Below are 18724 nucleotides of genomic sequence, written 5' to 3' on the forward strand. Positions count from 1 at the left end.
AAGAGGAAGTTTGATGGGGCCGGGGCCAACGCGGAAAGGTAAGATGAATTGTCAAAGAGGATGTGTAGTCACGGTAAGAGATGTTGATGGTATACTGGTAAGCCGAACTGAACTGGTAGTCAACCTTTGTTAATGAAGAATGTCAAAATGACATAGCAATCCAAGAAGAGGTGGATGTCAACAAAAATGATAGTTGGATGCCAGGTGGTGCTATTGCATAGGTCGGTGAAGTGTGCATCAACATAATAAGTCAGCAAGAAGGTCAACTTTTATGAAGAACCCACAAGTTACGAAGGATGACAGAGCATTGCAGCTCAAGGAAGACAAGTTGGCAAGCAACTGAACTAATTCTACAAGAAGATTTGATCTTCGCACCCATTTGTTGAAGGAAACAACCAACCCATTAATGGCATATGAAAGAGAGAGAAAAGCATAAAAGCATGATGTAGACCTCCAAATTTAGAAAATGCACATTGGAATGCGAAGCTTTGGTGGTGTTGATCGATGTCATGAAGATCATATCTATGGAAAAGCATATCAAATCGAATTAGATTGGATCAAGTTGGTGAAGGTAAAACCTAACACGTCATTGTTTGAATGAGATTCTTGGTGGGAATCTTAGATTATAAATATGTGAGATCGAGACAAAAATCGATGATTTTTGATGTGAAGAAGGAGAGTGAAAAGATCTTGAGCAAAGAAAATGATTATCTTCCTTTGAATTTATTCTAAGAAAGTTGTAGAGTGAGTTAGCAGACAAATCGGTGAGAGGGTTTAACTGGAAGAGACAGAGTATTGGTAAACTATTGCATGTCTAACAGTTGAGAAAACAAGTGAGGTGTGATTGGTCAAGAAGGAATCCAAGTGTGACAAAGTGTGGTGTGAGTCTAAGAGAGCAGAAGGGAAGGTTGTTAACTGGTAGAAATCTATTTTGATCAAGTGTTGCAGAACTCATTTGCAACTAGAAGCTATAACTATATTAGAATTGTATTTCATTAAACTTCACCAAGTTGGAGCTTGGTGCAAGGGTTGGTGCTCCTTGGGTTGGTTCCCTAAATATTTGTAATTCATTGCTTTACTTGTGAGGTTGAATTGGAGCAGTAGTCTCCAACAAAATTTCTCACCAAGGTTTTTCTCATATTGGGTTTTCCTCGTACATCTAGTGTTGTGGGTTGCATTTGATTAAAGCTTGGGTAGATTCTCATAATTGGTATCAGAGCCTAGGTTCCCAGTTGATTAAAGCTTGGGTAGATTCTAAATTTAGAATACAATGGTAAGAAATGAGACTGCCTCCTCAAAATCCCCTATGTTTGATGGATCCAACTATGCCTTCTAGAGAAGAAAAAAAAAGACCTATATTTCCTCCCTTGGTTTTGATGTGTGGATGTCTGTCAAAAATGGGTATACTATCCCTAGTGTTCATCCCACTAATCTAGATGCCAAGAAGGAGTATGAGAATAATGCAAAGGCTAAACATGCTATCTTGACTCTTGAGCAGGTTGTCCAATAATGAGTTTGTCAAGGTCATGCACTGTGCATCTGCCAAGGAGACTTGGGATAAAATGTAGAGGTTATTTGAATAAGATGCAAAAGTCAAAAAGGCTAAGATGCAAGAACTAAGGGGTCAACTTGAAGGCATAGAGATGAAGGATGAAGAAAAGATTGCAGACTACCTTCACATCTTTGATGAAACTGTGAACACCATCAGAGGACTTGGAGAAAAAATTGAAGATAGATTCTTGTCAAGAAGGTACTTAGATCTCTCACACCTAAGTATGATACTAAGTTTTCTACCATAGAAAAAGCCAAGGATCTAAATATATTCACAATGGATGAGCTATTTGGCTCACTAACAGCCTATGAAATGAGAACAACCAGTGATACATTCTCAAGGAAAGAGGCAATGTTCAACTCCACCAAGAAGGGCAAAGAAGTGGTTTCTCATAAAGGATCTAGTGAAGACTCTGATGTAGAAGTAGAAAACTTTGTCAGAAATCTCAAAAGAGGATCTAGCAAGTATAAAGGAAAGTTACCACTCAAATGTTTCAACTATGGTAAAGTTGGACACTTTGCTACAAAATGTCTTTATAATGAGACCGATGGAGATGAGTCAAGAAGCTTTAGTAGATCTGTTGGTAAAGACAAAGAAATAAATGTCTACTAGCAAGGAAGGAGAGGCTAACGGAAGTCAAACAACCTATATACTATTAGGGATAATGCCATAGATGAAGAAAGTGCATCAGAAGATGACCACCATGAGAATGATAGAGATGTTAATCTTTGTATCACACTTGATGAACCGGTTGGTGAAGATGAGGAAGAAGAAGACATTGAGGCCAAAGTGGATCTAGAAGGTGATCTTATAAGTGCTCTTGATGAGATAAGTAAAAAAAGAAGAGAACTCAAGAAGTTAAAGCTTACTGCAGTAGATGAACAAGGTCTCTTGAAGCAATCCCTGGATGAGTCCAATCAAGTTATATTTGACTTGAAACTTTAGTTGGAAGAAGCCAAGAGGATATGTGAAGTTACATCCTCTAATTTGATGAAGAAGGAAAAGGAGAATCAAGATCTAGAAGCAAAAATAATGAATCTCAGAAAGGATCTTGAAGAAAGTAAGGAAGAAATGATAGTGAGAAGCAAATATGAAGGCAACATCGAAACCTTAGATAAGATGTTGAGCAAACAGAAGCAATCTAAAGATACCAGTGGTTTAGGATTTGAAGAAGGTCAAAGTTCAAACAAAAAAGACACATCCGGTAAAGAGATATAGTTCACTTCTTCAAATGATGGTGAAGAGAAGAAAACATTCATGGTAAGCAAGGATATCGATAAGAAGATATATGCAGATGTTGTTAGAAACTGCCACACAAACTGGTATACACAATCAATGAACTAGAGGCCACACTCAATGTATCGACATGTAGATCCAAGGAGAAATGAAATAGTTGCTCATAAAGGATTCACTAGAGTTAGAAGTATGAAATTAAGACCCCTAGTGAGGCAGTCATTTGTAGGACCAAGGCAACCTAACCGGTATGTTCCAAACTTTCATGGTTATTGTTACCGGTGTAATAAATTTGGACATAAAATAGCTGATTGTAGATTATCCAAGAAGCCCACTGTAGCGTCCTAAAATTGTGACACTTGCAATTTCGACCGCATTTGGGTCTTCACGATGGCGACGCAACACCCAACCTGAATGGAGACCCCGAAACCTGATTATGACACTGAAAACTGCATTTTCTTGCACCCTGGCCTGAACCTCCTTTGCACCCTACTGTCCCAGGAGGTGGGACCAGAGCGCCTAGCGCCCTAGTCCCCCAGGACCATGGCACCCAGCGCCCTGGTCCCTAGGTCCTATTTTGGGCCCGGTCTCTTTTGGACTTCGGGTCTTTATGTTTGCAAATTGGAAAATTATCTTTCCTGGTTGGCCTAAGGTCGGGAAAATCAGTCTATCAGCCCTAATTGACAAGTATATAAATTAAATTTTCCTCTTTCATTCGATATGATGGAAAAAGCATGGAAACTATACTCAAGCATTCAAGCATTCAAGCATTCCTTCAAGCAATTGATCATTTCAAGTCTCCATTCAAGGCTAAGTGTTGCATTCAAGACAAGGATTCAACCATTGAAGAGGAGATCACTTACAACATACTACTACAACATACAACATACAACATCTATACCTTCGCACATAAGGATACAAACATCCTTACAACAAGGTATTAGTACTTGTTTTACATTACAGACATTTACATTTACAGCATTGCTCATTTCTTGGTTAATTCCAAAACTGGGGTTTCACCTAAAGGCAAACCCCTAATCCCTAACCCCCCAATCGTCTTTGCTTTTCTGTGTGTAGGTTGCAGGTACGCGGCTGAAATTGAAGATTTGGAATCCTTGTGCAGAGACGAACAGATCCCCCTTCGTTTCGCAGATTTTTCAGAGGACCGTGGCGCTCGGGCGCCATCATCCCAGCAACTTTCACTCAAATTTACAGGACAGCGCCGTATCGACATTTTACTGCTAATTCCAGGTCCGCAGCTTCATACTGTATTCCTATCTCAGTTTATAAGCGAATCTTTCACACTTTCTATGCATTCCTAGCTTAATTATTCTATGCACATTCTTTACAAAAGAGGGTAGCCTTGCTGTCATAACCCTTGAAACTCATTTAGCATCCAATCTTGCATTGCATGGGATTGGATCTTGTGGGTTTCAACCCCTCTTTTGAATGTAAAGTCTCTCCCCTAAGTGAAAACCATCAACCCTAGAGTAACCTCCCTTCTCTCTCCTCGAAGTTGGAAGAGGGGAGAACAACTAGGGTTCGATCGCGATTTTCCGCTTTACACCCACTATGAGTTATGAAAGTAGAGATCCATTTAATGGACTCTTGGATATGAATGTTGTCTGTTATTAGTGTAATGGATTTGGTCATAGGATTTTTGAATGTAGGAAGAATAAACCAGTATCCTACAATAGTTTCAAAGATTCAACCTTAAATGAAAATGTGAAATGCTATAACTGTCAAGAGTTTGTACATATAGAAAAGCTTTGTAAAAATGATAAAATCAAGTAGAAGAGGATAGATCCTAAACAAGAACTGGTAGTTATACTGGAGCACAAAATAGAAGTTGTCAAGAAGAAAGAAATCAAATCGGTATGGGTTGAGAAAGAAACAAACAAGGAAGAATCAAGTCTAATAGTGCAGAGTGCCTTACATGTTGAAAGGAAAAATCTATGGGTTGTAGATAGTGGTTGTTCCAACCACATGATCGGTGAAAAATAAATTTATCAAGCTTGAAGACTGGAATGGTGGTTTAGTAAGATGTAGAGACAACTCATCATTTAAAATAAAGGGAAAAGGTACTCTAAATATTGATGGAAAACTAAAGGCACATGATGTGTATTATGTGGAAGGTTTAAAGAACAACCTACTGAGTGTGAGTCATATGTGTGACAGAGGTTATAAATTCACCTTTGATTCTACCAGGTGCCACATAAAAAAAGAGAGTACTAGTCACATTGTAGCTAAAGGAAAGAGGATAGATGGTAATGTATATAATTTGAAAGAATGTTTTGAATCCCAATGTATGTTAGGACAAGTGGATGAAAGTTGGTTGTGGCACAAAATATTAAGCCACATAAACTTTGACAACTTAGTTGCGGTAAACAAAAAGGGGTGTGTAAGAAATATTCCACCCATCATAAAACTGGTAAGAACATTTTGAGATGAATGTTTGAAAGGGAAGTAGACCAAGGTGAGCTTCAGAACAAAAGAACACAAGACCTCAAGACCACTTGAAATTGTACATACAAATCTATGTGGTCCAACTAGGACAAGAGCTCTTTCTGGTGAAAGATATTTTATGCTCTTCATTGATGACTATTCAAGAATGACACAGGTCACTTTTCTACAAGATAAATCACAAGCATTTGATAGATTCAAGATCTTAAGGAAGATGATGGAGAAGGAAAGTGGGTGCAAGCTAAAATGTCTAAGATTAGACCGAGGTGGAGAGTTCACATCAAATGATTTTGAAGATTACTGTGAAAGAAATGGAATTAAAAGGTAATACTCAACCCCTAGGACTCCACAAAAAAATAGTGTGGTAGAAAGGAAGATCAAGACAATCAAGGAGATGGCCAGAACCATGTTAAATGATGCCAGTCTGCCATACACATATTGGAATGAAGTTGTTCATACTGATGCATATACTTTGAACCAGGTTCAACTAAGAACAAATAGTATAATGACATCTTATGAGTTGTGGTATGACTGACAGTCATCAGTCAAATACTTCAAGGTATTTGGAAGAAAGTGTTTTATAAAGAGAGATATAGATGGTATAGGTAGTTTTAATTCTAGGAGTGATGAAGGAATCTTTCTTGGTTACTCATCTAACAACAAGGCCTATAAATGATACAACAAAAGACTAAGAAGAGTCATTGAGAGTGTGCATGTAAGAGTTGATGAGGATATGCATAATGGAAGTCAATCATAGGTAAACCACTATGATGATTTTGTTTATGAAGGTGAGGAAGCTCAATTAGACAATGAACAGGAAGAAGCATGCAAAAAGGATCCTAACCAGTATGTGTAGATGAACTATCTGGAAGAGAAGATTCTAGGTAATAAGAGTGATGGTGTGCAGACTAGGAGAAGACTTGCCTAGAATGATGAACAAGTCAACTTATGTCTCATGGCTGAAGTAGAACCTAAAACTTTCAATGAGGCTACAAAAAGATAGGAATGGATGGATGCCATGGAAGAAGAACTACAATAGATTGAGAAGAACAAAACTTGGGAATTAGTCCCTAGACTGGAAGACTTGTGTGTAAAGGCTACTCTCAAGTAGAGGGCATTGATTTTGAAGAAACATTTGCACCGATAGCTAGGTTAGAAGCAATTAGAATGTTTGTAGCCTTTTATGCCTATAAGGGTTATAAAGTATATCAAATTGATGTGAAATATTCCCTCCTAAATAGAAATTTGGAAGAACAATTGTACATGGAGCAACCAGAAGGGTTTCTGCTACATGATGATGAAACCTTTGTGTGCTGGTTGAAGAAAGCCCTATATGGTTTAAAGCAAGCTCCTAGAGCATAGTATTCAAGACTAGATCAGTACCTAAAGGAGAAAGGATTCAAAAAGGGGAGTGTTGGCAACAATTTATACATAAAGAAAGAAGGAAACCACATGATCATTGTGGTTGTGTATGCAGATGATATCATTTTTGGAGGCAATAAGGACACACTTTGTAAAGAATTTTCTGATAAGATGTGGTCAGAATTTGAGATGTCAATGATTGGAGAATTGACATACTTCCTTGGTTTGTAGATATCACAGCAAGATAAGGGAAAATTTATCTCACAAACCAAGTATGCAAAGGATATGTTGAAGAAATTTCAAATGGAGGACTGTAAATCGGTAAGTACTCCCATGGTGACCAGAAGAAAATTAAACAAGAATGATTAATCACCAATGGTGGATCAGACATTGTATAGATCCATGATAGGTAGCCTATGTTGCCATTATGTGAACTGGTATGAGGACATGATGACATTGTATGTTGTCATTGATGTCAATATGCTGAAGAAGAGAGAACCGATATGTTACCAAGAACTGGTATATGTGAGAACCAGTATAACATTGTGAACCGGTATATGTACCAAAGTGAAGCAGTGTGTTTGTTCAAGGTAAATAGGCATGTTGATATGGGAACCGGTACATGGAAGCTTTGTATGACTACCAGTTGGTAGTCTCAACTTTAGGGTTTCTGGTTGAAGTGCTTCAAGCTTGTGTGACTCAACTAGTGACTTTGTGTGATGAGTTAGCATTGTAATGAAGAGCAGGTCATGTTGCCACATCAACCTTGTGCATGTGAAGGATCTTTCATGAAGGAGAGTGTTCCTATCTACCTCGGGAATGTGTGAAGTCTATAAACGGTAAAAATGCATGATGGGTTATCAGCCGCCATGAAAGAGGTGGAAAATGAATGATGGAGAACGTCTTGAGATCGGTTCAAGACTATTGCATTTAATGCAATATGCTCAACGGTCAGGATTGAACCATTTGAATTTCTTAACCTAACAGGTTTAGGGTTTAGGGTTTATACTACTAACCTATCTATTTCCTATAAGGTCGATGTCATGTTTCTTTTTGAGGTTATTGGCAAAAGTTGTGTGTGTGTATTCAAGTAAAGAGATACGTGATTCTTGCTAGACCAAAGGAGAGAAGTGATACCTGTAGAGTGTAAGTGTAGAAGGTGAAGAGGAGCTAAAGTGGATCTAAATTGGCATTGAGTGTTGTTGCCAGATCATTGTAATACTTGTTGATCTCTAACCACTTCAATAGTTGGGAAATCCCTTAACAGGGTAGCTTTAACCGACTTACTGTAAATCCTTTAACAGGGTGATTCAAAACCATTGAGTTCTTGAAATCCTCTAACAAGGTAACCTTTAACAAGGTTTAACCCTTAACTAGGTATTCTAGCCATCCCTTAATCGGGTGATCCCTAATAGGATCGGTTCCTAACAGAACCTATTGTATCAGTCTTTAACTGGACAAGGCTCCTAACATAGTGGACTTCTAAAGATTTCAAAAATATCTTGTGGGTATTCATCCCCATCATGGTTTTTCCCAGTTGGGTTTCCACATGAAAAATCTATGTGTCATGTGTGTTGTTATTCATGTGATGGTTTAAGTGATTTGTATCTGAAGATAAATCATGTTGATCTAGCTGTTTATATATTTTTGATGATAAATTACATGTTCATACACTAGGGTGAAATGGAAATGAAGTATTAGATTGTATGAAAAGATAAGTGTCAACTGGTTTATGCTTGTCTCAATTATTCTGGGTTTTTCCGGTTGAACTCTGTTTAAGATCGGTGTTACTATTTGTCTGCTCAAGCACAGTGTCTGCTGAAAAACTGGTTTTAGGAATGTGTTTCTGTCAATACTGATTCACCCCCCCCCTCTCAGTACTGGTTTGGTACTATCTGTTCATCATTGAGTTATCACCCTATTGTATCTAACTACTTCTAGACCGGATATAGTGTAGGTAGTGCACATGGTGGCTAGATTTCAAGCTGCACCTAAGCAGTCACATATGAATTTCATAAGCAAAAAATTTAGGTACCTCCAAGGAACACTTAGTTATGGATTGTGGTACCCTAAACAAGGAGAATTCATCTTGGAACCATACACTGATACTAGTTGGGTGAGTTGCATTGATGGCTGGAAGAGCACAAGTGGTGGTGCATTCTTCCTAGGTGACCGGTTGATCTCATGGCATAGCAAGAAGGACTCAGTCTCCCTATCAACTACTAAAGAAGAATACATTGTTGTTGCTACATGTTTCTCTTAGGTACTTTGGATGAAGCAAACCCTGAAGGATGTACAGGTGGACACCACTAATCCTATTATCATCCAGTGTGATAATTCAAGTGCCATCAACATATCAAAGAATTTGGTGATGCATTCCAGGACAAAGCATATAGCCATCAAGTATCATTTCCTCAGAGAGAAGGTTGAAGGATAGGAGGTAAATATGGACTATGTCCCTACAGGAGAACAAGTGGCAGACATTTTCACCAAACCTTTGTGGGTAAGAAATTTTGAGTACTTAAGACACAAGTTAGGAGTTGTGTCACCTGCCTTATGCACTTAAGGTAGTCAGGTATTATATGGTTCAAGGGGAGTTCATAGAAACATCTATAACTCTTGAACCACATTCTAGGCATAGGGAAAGTTCAAGATAGGTATGAGTCAAAGGAGGAGTATACAATACCCTTTGTCATTGTGTCAAAGGGGGAGAAATCTGCTAGTATGAAGTCTTGTAGTAAGTTGACATCAATGCCAAAGGGCAAGGTTGTTGGCATTATCAGCATTAAGTTGTCGTTAATATCAACTAGTTTGGTAAGGTCACCAGTCAGTAAGAAGTGGTAACTAGTATAAGAAAAGTAAGCAGACAGAAGGAAGGCTACCAGTACACATGAATATATGTTGGTAAAGAAGAGTTACCGATAAGGCATAAACTAGTATCAAGGTCGGTTGTCTATTTGTGATGAAGAGGCAGAATGTTAAATGAATCATAACAACACCTAATGAGCAGAACATAAAGAATGACATGAAGACATACCAAAAGGCAAGATGAATTGTCAGGAGGATGTGCTGCCGGTAAAGAGGATCTTTGTTGGTTATACCAGTAAGGTGAATTGAACTAGTAAGGTTAACTAAACTAGTAGTCAATCTTGGTTAATGAAGAATGTCAAGCTGACATTACAATGCAAGAAGAGGTGGATGTCGACAAAAATGATATATGGATGCTAGGTGATGATATTGCATAGGTTGGTGAAGTGTGCATCGATGTAACAAGTAAGCAAGCAAGTCAACTTTTATGAAGAACTCGCAAGTCATGGAGGATTCCAGAGGATTGCAGCTCAAGGAAGATAAGTTGGCAAGCAATTGAACTGATCCTACAAGAAGATTTGATCTTCATACCCATTTGCTGAAGGAAACAATTGAGCCATTAATGGTGTATAATAGAGAAAAGCAAAAAAGCATGATGTGCACCTCCAAATTTAGAAAATACACATTAGAATGTGAAACTTTGGTGGTGCTAGTTGATGTCATGAAGATCATACCCCTGGAAAATAAGATTGAATCAAATTAGATTTGGATCGAGTTGGTGAAGGCAAAACCTAACACGACATTGTTTGAATGAGGTTCTTGGTGGGAACCTTAGATTATAAATATGTGAGCTCGAGATAGAAATCGATGATGCTTTATGTGAAGAAGGAGAGTGAAAAGAGATTGACAAAACAAGGATTATCTTCCTTAGAATTTATTCTAAGAAAGTTGCAAAGTGAGTTAGCAGACAAACCAGTGAGAGGGTTTAACCGACAGAGATAGAGTATTAGTAAACTGTTGCAGGTCTAACAGTTGAGCTAACAAGTGAGGTGTGATTGGTCAAGAAGGAATCCAAGTGTGACTAAGTGTGGTGTGAGGCTGAGAGAGAAGAAGAGAAGGTTGTTAACCAATAGAAATCTATTTGATCAAGTGTTGCAAAACTCATTTGAAATAGAAGCTATAACTATATCAAAATTGTATTTCATTATACTTCACCAAGTTGGAACTTGGTTTAGGGGTTGGTTCTCCTTGGGTTGGTGCCCTAAATATTTGTAATTTAGTGTTGCACTTGTGAGGCTGGATTGGAGTAGTAGTCACCAGCAACATTTCTCACCGATATTTTTTCCATATTGGGTTTTCCTCGTATATCTGGTGTTGTGGGTTGCATTTGTGTGTTTGTCTCTTTTGGTATCCACATTTGTCCTACCAATATTTGAAGGTTGTAGTAAAAAGGAATAGAATTTAGGAACCATTGATTCACCCCCCTCTCAGTGGTACATTGTGTTCAACATGAAGTAGGTGAAGGAAATTGCATCATGTATGATAATCGATAAAACACAAGGCCAAGATATTAGGATGCAGGTTGCTCTATTTGCTAAATATAGCAAACATGTTTTGAAAGTAGCGGGATTGGTAGAGTTGAGTGATCGTTTGTAGGTGGTCGATCTTTGGAAGAAAATCTATTTGGATTTGATATGTCTCATGACTAATGAAGGAACTCTAGCATGCCAGAAGTTTGAATGTCAGTTTTGGCAAGAATAAATAGTATAATTATGCAGATAGAAGACCAAATCTGTTGCTACTGAACAAGAGAGTGAAGTCGGTGAAGGGAGTGAAACCAAAGAGTTAGTCAGTGAAGTGCCCATTGACTATCACAGAGGAGATTGAGTGTGTGAGAGAGAACTGGTATGAATAGCTAAAATAGAAAAGGTAAGGCAACCCATAGACTTTTAAAGAGTTTAATAGTAGGGTGAACTGGTAGTGTTAGAATTGGTAAGAAGGAAGTAGTGATAGAACCAATGAGAGTGGCGGAGAAGATAAGACACAACAGTGATTGAGCAGAGGAGAAATCAGAACTGATAGAGAGTATAGTACTGATAGAGGATAAGTAGAGGTTGAACCAGTAAGGTTGCAATAGAGAGGAAAGAAGAACATAGAGCCAGTGAGCAAAGAATCAATAGAGAGCAGAGTAGAGGAAGATCAGTTGAGAAGAGTAAAATCAGAAGAAAGATTGCAGAGGTTAAAAAACTCATTTGTAACTAGAAGATTAAATTTGTATTGATATAAGTTACTATAATCATTGAGTTGGAGCTCGGTGTAGGGGTTGGTGCTCCTTGGGTTGGTGCTCTAAATGTTGTAACTATTGTTTTCATCATGAGGCTAGATTGGAGCAGCAGACTCCAATAACATTTCTCACTAAGGTTTTTCCTATGTTGGGTTTTCCTCATACATCTAGTGTTATGTGATGTTCCTTTTGTGTGTGGTTGCATTTGTGTCATCCTCTTATCTTACCAATAGGTTTTCTTTGTGTTAGATCTGCTAACCAGTATACACACACTTAGGATTAAAAGGTTAAAGTTTGGGAACTACTGATTCACCCCCCCTCTTAGTGTTATCTTGTGATCAACAATTGGTATCAGAGCCTAGGTTCACGGTTGATAAGATTTCTCCAGCTTTGGTATATTTTGGTATAAGAACACAATGGTCTATTTAGTGTTTGTTGGCATTTGGCATAACTGATACAAATGAGGTGATGTAGTTGAAGATGGATGACTACACGGGTAAAGAATAGAAGTCTATTTGTGATGAAGAGATTGAGGTTTTCTGATTAGATGACTTGATCTATTATTTGTATTGTCAGTGATGGCAACTAATGTCAAATTATGATTATTGATGTTCCTAATGTTTTGTTTTATCATCTAAGTGATTTGGTTTACTGGAAGATAGGGTTTAGTGACAAAGAACCGAAGTCTATGAAATAAGACTTTAACCGGTAAAGAAGAGATGTTTTGATTGAATTGGACAATCGGCAATGATTGGTGATTTGTGGTTTGGAATGTGAACTTGTATCATGGCAAGGAGTATCTGACCGAAACCAGAACTTGTGATGACTGCCAGAAGGCATGTTTCAAATTTCTAATGAAGTTTTTCTAAGGTTTTAGTAGGGTTTAAGTCCGGTGATGAAATCTTTAAACTGGTAATGATTTTTGTTATGACGGTGATCGACGACGAGTCTACATGAAGGTGGTAACACGACACAACCTACATGAATAATTTAATTGCTATTTTGACATGATTCAAGGAAGAATTTCTTGGGAAACAACAAAACACTTAGTAGAGTGGTTTAAGGCTTTGACTTTAGTACAGATCGATTTTTTGTGATGGGTTATGATTAACAAATGGTTGATATTGCATTGTAATTTGATATAATGATCTGTATATTGATCTAAGATGATATCTTGTGATTTGTGTTATAAATTCATGATGTAATTAGGGTTTAGTAGCCGACCTAGTTGAGATGGCTATTAATGATGACACAGTTGATGTTTATGGTGTCGGTGGTCTTAAGAGAATGTGTTGAGCCATCCAAGAGAAGTGTGAGATCTGCCTAACAATTGTAGAGTGTTGAGCATAAATGGATCTGATCGAGCAAGCTGAGAAGTGCAAGTAACAGATTACTTTTTCATTATTGTTCCCTAACAGTTGCAGCAGGTTAAATCCCTTAACTAAGTAGGTCCTAACAAGCCTTAAACATTTAAGTTACCTAATAGGGAAACTCTCCAAAGAGTGTTAAATCCTCTCATGAGGTTGATCCTAACAGATCATTAAGCTCCTAACGGGGCTGCTAGGCAAATCCCTTAACTGGGTGGCTCCTAACAGGGCATATTGTAAGCTCCTAACACGACTAAGCTCCTAACAGGACGTACTTCAAAAGAGTACAAATATTTGTGGGTGCCAACTCCCACTATGGTTTTTCCCTATTTGGGTTTCCACATCAAAAACATATAGTGTTCATGTGTGGAATGTTTTTCATGTGATTCTCATATTTATGTTACATTTCATGCACTATTTCAAAGTAAACTAGTTATGATGTTTTATCCTAGGTTTATCAAAGGTTACTAGTACTGATAAGAGTTGGTACAGAAAGTGTTTGATTTGATTGATGAGGATAATGAGTTGGCAAATGATCAAATCTATATGACTGCTTAAGTGGTGAAAGAAATGATAGATGTAGTAAATGATTCAATTACTGTGTTAAGAAAATCTGATAAAGAGGTTGTTTGATCCGATAAAAGAAGGTTAGATATTATGTTAAATGATTTCAAATCTGATATGTTTGATTTTGGTTTAAAGTTTTAATTGGTATTAATATTGATTTGCCCCCCCTTCTCAGTATTAACCAGATCCTCATAGGATTAACAATGACCCCTTCTTTGATGTTTAATGGTTCAAACTATTCTATTTGGATTTGCAGGATGGAATTCTACCTATCCTCATTAGGGTATGATGTCTGGATGTCGGTTGTAAATGGTCCCTCTAGACTGGTCAGTCCTCCCACTGGTCCTGAAGAAGAAATAAAAAATGAATGCAATCCTAAAGCCGTGAATGCTATAATCATTGGGATATCCAGTGATGTTTCTTCATAGGTGGATAGATGCAAATCAGCAAAGAGCCTATGGGATAGATTGAAGAAGCTCTATGGAAACTAACCTACCACTATAGAACTAGTTTGTGAGAGCAAGAAAATAAATGGATCAAATAGGTTTGCAGATGAAGATAGATTTGTTAGCAGCAACACCAATGATGAAGAGATAAACCCATCTCTTCATGGCTCAAGAGATAGAAGGTGAGAGGCACACATCTAGAAGTGATCATGCAGATAAATACTACCAGGAAGATGTCTTTGGCAGTGATAGTGAAGATGAAGAAGAAGATGAAGAAAAAATTGATCTTGAAGGAGAACTTGTAACTGCACTCGAGGAGCTTAGCAGAGTGAGAAATGAATACAAGTTGTTCAAGAATGCTATCATTATGGAACATGATTTTGGCATTCTACACTCTTATGAGAATAGTTTGTGTTATCATTAATGGCAACCTTCTGGCACTCATCTGGTAAAGCCACTGGTAGACACCGGCACCGGCCTAGACAGCTACATAGGTAGACACTTCACCGGCAGTGACAACAATGCATATTGGCACCCCAACTGACAGAAAATAAACTTTTGTTTTAATGGAATTATCTTTTGTAAAGCCAACATGACATATTGTAGAAGACTCATATATATGTATGAGATCTTATAGGACATTGTGTAGTAGTAGTAGGGAAGTATGCATGGAGAGAATATATGGATGATATTTTGTATATAGTTGATAGTGAAGGTTTTGGTTATAGAATGAGCTTAAACTAGCACTGAACCTGGCATAATTGATGTTGATTTGAAGTAGTGCATTGTATTGTATTTCATATTCCACTTTTGTAGTTAGTGTGACTCTTATTGAGTAGTGAGCTCTAGGAAGTTGGCCTTCCTGCATGTGTGGGCCCCTCATTGTAAATAATATTTATTCATTGGCCAGTAAGTGAATATTGTGGGTCACAAATCCCACCAAGATTTTTCCCACACCAAGTTTCCTCATCAAACATCTTGTGTTATGGTGTGTTTTCTATGTTGTCTCTATTGTTCCTATTTATTGCATTAATTCTTATTTACCAGTACACTGTTTTGGGATGCAAGTTCTTAATAAGTCTAAATATTCTGCTAACTAGTAAGATACTGATTCACCCCCCCCCTCTCAGTATCTTTGGGACTGTCACTAATCCTAACAATTGGTATCAGAGCTTGGTCCTCTATTTTCAAAAGCCTAACAACTTGAGGAAGATTTTGACACCGGTACAAATGGAGAACTTAAGAAAACAATTGGAAGGAGCTCTTGTAGACTATGATGCAGAGAAATTGAAAAATATAAAACTTGAAGATGATTTGAGGACTGCATAGGAATTCATTCAAGGACTTCAGGAGAATCTTACTATAGCTCGAAATAAAAGAAAAGAACTTCATGAGAAGATCTAGAATTATAATGATGAAAAGGAAACTCTTAATGAACTTGTGAACAAATTGAGACAAGAAAACAATAATATAAAGAATGAAATGCAAGATATGACTATGAGGTTTTGTAAAGACATTGAAGACAGGAAGAAGAATGAAGATGACTTGACTAGGAGACTCAATGATGCTAGAAATGAAAATCTAACTCAATCATGAAAATGATATGTTGAAGACAGATTTGATTCACATGCAACTTGACAAAACTAAAATGAGACAAAAGGGAATTCTAGAAAATGAGTTAGCTACTGCAAATCAACACAAAGAGAAATTCAATAAAATATCAGAAGAATTTGATAACATGCTGAAAAGTCGGAAAACTAATGGAGATACTAATGGACTTGGATTTGAAGTTGGAGAAAGTTCTCGCACTGCAAACAATCATGATCATAGTAAACTAGTAAGACAACCTAGTGCTTATAAATTTAATGGGAAACTATTTAACTATAACAAGTATGGTCATAGAGAAAATCAATGTAGATTCAAAAACAATCAAAACATCAATGCACCAACCGGTCAATGTTCCAAATGCAATAAAGTTGGTCATAATTCAGAAAACTGCAGAATGAATGTGAGATGTTATGTTTGTGGAAGATTTGGGCACTTATCTAATCAATGCAAAACACAAACTAACACAGGATATGGAAAAGCTATTCAGAGGAATATGTAACTTTTGTTATGCTTGTAACAAAATTGGACATATTGCAAAATTTTGTAGAAGTGAGACTTCACTGACAAATAATAAAGGACCCAGTTTGAAAGGCAAAGAAAAGGTAGATGAGGTAAAGCAAGAATTTTCAAAACAATAGATTCGAAAGACAGATTAGAATGTTGATGAGACTATTTCTTCACTAGTAGAACAAAGTATTACTCCACCGGCAGGAGATTGTTCATCCAATTGAGAAGTAACCCTTTGGGGATATTGTAGGAAATTGAATATCATGCAGATTGCCCTCAGTCGATGGTGAGAAGATGGATTTGTTCTTTACCAACAGATGTGTTAAGTTTTCACTTAACCACCGAGCATTATTGCAGTTGCTGGAAGAAAAGTCATTATAAATCATTGGTTTTCTCTCATTTTTGATTCACTGAGCATTCAAATTAAGGGTCAGTGCAAGAAGATGAGTCCACTTTTTGGCCAAAAAGTGGAAGTGTTTTCCCTGATTTTCAGATTTTGTCTCATTTGAACTTAAATTTTGAAACACTTAGAGATTGAATCTTGGAAAAAGTCAGTAATATAAAAGATAGCCCTCTGAGTGTACTTTCCAAATATATAATTTATTTTAATACCCACATAATAAAAAATAACTTTTTGAATGGAGTTCTGAAAACTATGTTTTAAAAATGCCTGTTTCAGGACCATACCATGCATGTGTACGACCCACACTTTTTGACACAATTAAAATTATTTTCTCAAACCGTTTTGAGAAATGGTTTGTAACACACTAAAGATTGATGAGCATATTTTTCTGTATTTTTTTTTCTAATATTTTTTTTTAATTAATTTTTTAATGGCCGTAATTATCTTTTTTAAAAATGGACGTGTACGACCCACATAATTTGATGTAAACTTAACATTTTTTTATTTTTTATTTTTTGAAATACAAAAGAATTTTGTGTAGATTGATGACATATAATTTTTTTTCCAAAATTCTTTAAAATAAAAAAGTTATTAAATTAACAAAATTAGTTAATATTTCAAATTTATGGACCTGATTTAGTATAAATTAAATGAAAAATAGTTAAAATAATCAATTTTTAAATAAATTTACATATTTAGAATCTAGACAGTATAATCTGAAATGGGTTTTAATTTCGTATAAAAATTCTCTGATTAGAGGCGCGTAAACTATTTCTAAAGTTCATATTTGTGCTTTCATTCATGGAGATTTGAATTTGCAGGTCCATGTCTCAGGTGTGGCCATCCTAGGCCTATCCCGGGCCTAATCCCAAGCCAAGTGGTGGGTTGTGGAATCAACTTCCACAAAATGGGCCCCCATTTTCAAACAAGGGCGGCTTGTGGAAAAAAAAAGGAAAAATGCCATTTAGAAACGGGGCCCGTTTTGTTTAAAAGCAGGCTCCCGTTTTAGAACAAAACGAGGGCCCGTTTTTTTTTGCTTCGGACCCCCGTTACCTTTCGGTTCGGGAGCCCGAAGCAGAAACGGGCCCCCATTTTTTGAAAATGGACCCCTATTTATAAGAGCGCATTTTCCAACACACGGACTTCCACGAATTTGTGACTCATTACCTTGCACTTGCCCTTAATAGAGAGTGCAAAATCTAAGCAAAGACATTCAAAGCAAAGGTGTGAAGCGATTTCTTTCAAGCATTTAGACATTATCAAGCAACTAAAGGTATTGTTCAAATGGCTTCTTCTTCTACTCCCGAATTTATTGCGAACCCTACTATTGTGGAAAACATAAAATGCCCTAGGCCTGTGTTTAAAATTATTCTTGAAGTAGCTAAGTGAGATGATTCCATAGGAGCATTTTCAAAGATTCCTAAAGGTGTATCTTATGCTGAAGACCCTAGAATGTATATTCATTGCAACATTGAAGAATTAAGTTATGAGGAATTGTTGAAAATGTTTAAAACCGTAATTTGTGATGAAAATGGCACTGTTAAACCTAAACATAATATTGTGGAGACTTTAGGTTTTGTTGAGATACTGAATATCCTTGAATTTCTGAAAGTAGTGAGAATTGTCCTAAGTAGGGCACATGGAGAATTTCTATGGTTAGACTCTATCTACAAATTCATCCTGCAAGCAATTAGGGTAGTAATAGGTTTACCCTCAACTGGTAGAAGACCAAACAAGACAAAGAAAGTTCCTAACAACACATGATCAGTTGATCAAATGCCTTCAAGAGTCAGAGTCAACCATTGTAAATCTGATAGCATAAGTGGATGATGCCAAAAGGGTAAGTGTAGATTCAAACTCATATTTGTATATCAAGGAGTGCAGGTGTAAAGATCTAGCATCAAAGATAGAGGCCAAAGACAAAGAGTGTCAGAGGCTAAGAGATGAAGTGGAGAAACTCAACAAAGACCTTGAGAAGTGTCAAGATGAACTCAAGGTGAGGATCCAGTTTGATGGCATCAATGATGCCTTGGACAAGATTTTGAAGAAGCAAAAAAACTCTGAGGATACCAGAGGTTTAGGATGTGATGCCAGTGAGTGATCCACCAACAAGGATATCTCCCA

Source organism: Cryptomeria japonica, chromosome 6 (genome assembly GCF_030272615.1).
Source record: "Cryptomeria japonica chromosome 6, Sugi_1.0, whole genome shotgun sequence".
Taxonomy (NCBI): Eukaryota; Viridiplantae; Streptophyta; class Pinopsida; order Cupressales; family Cupressaceae; genus Cryptomeria; species Cryptomeria japonica.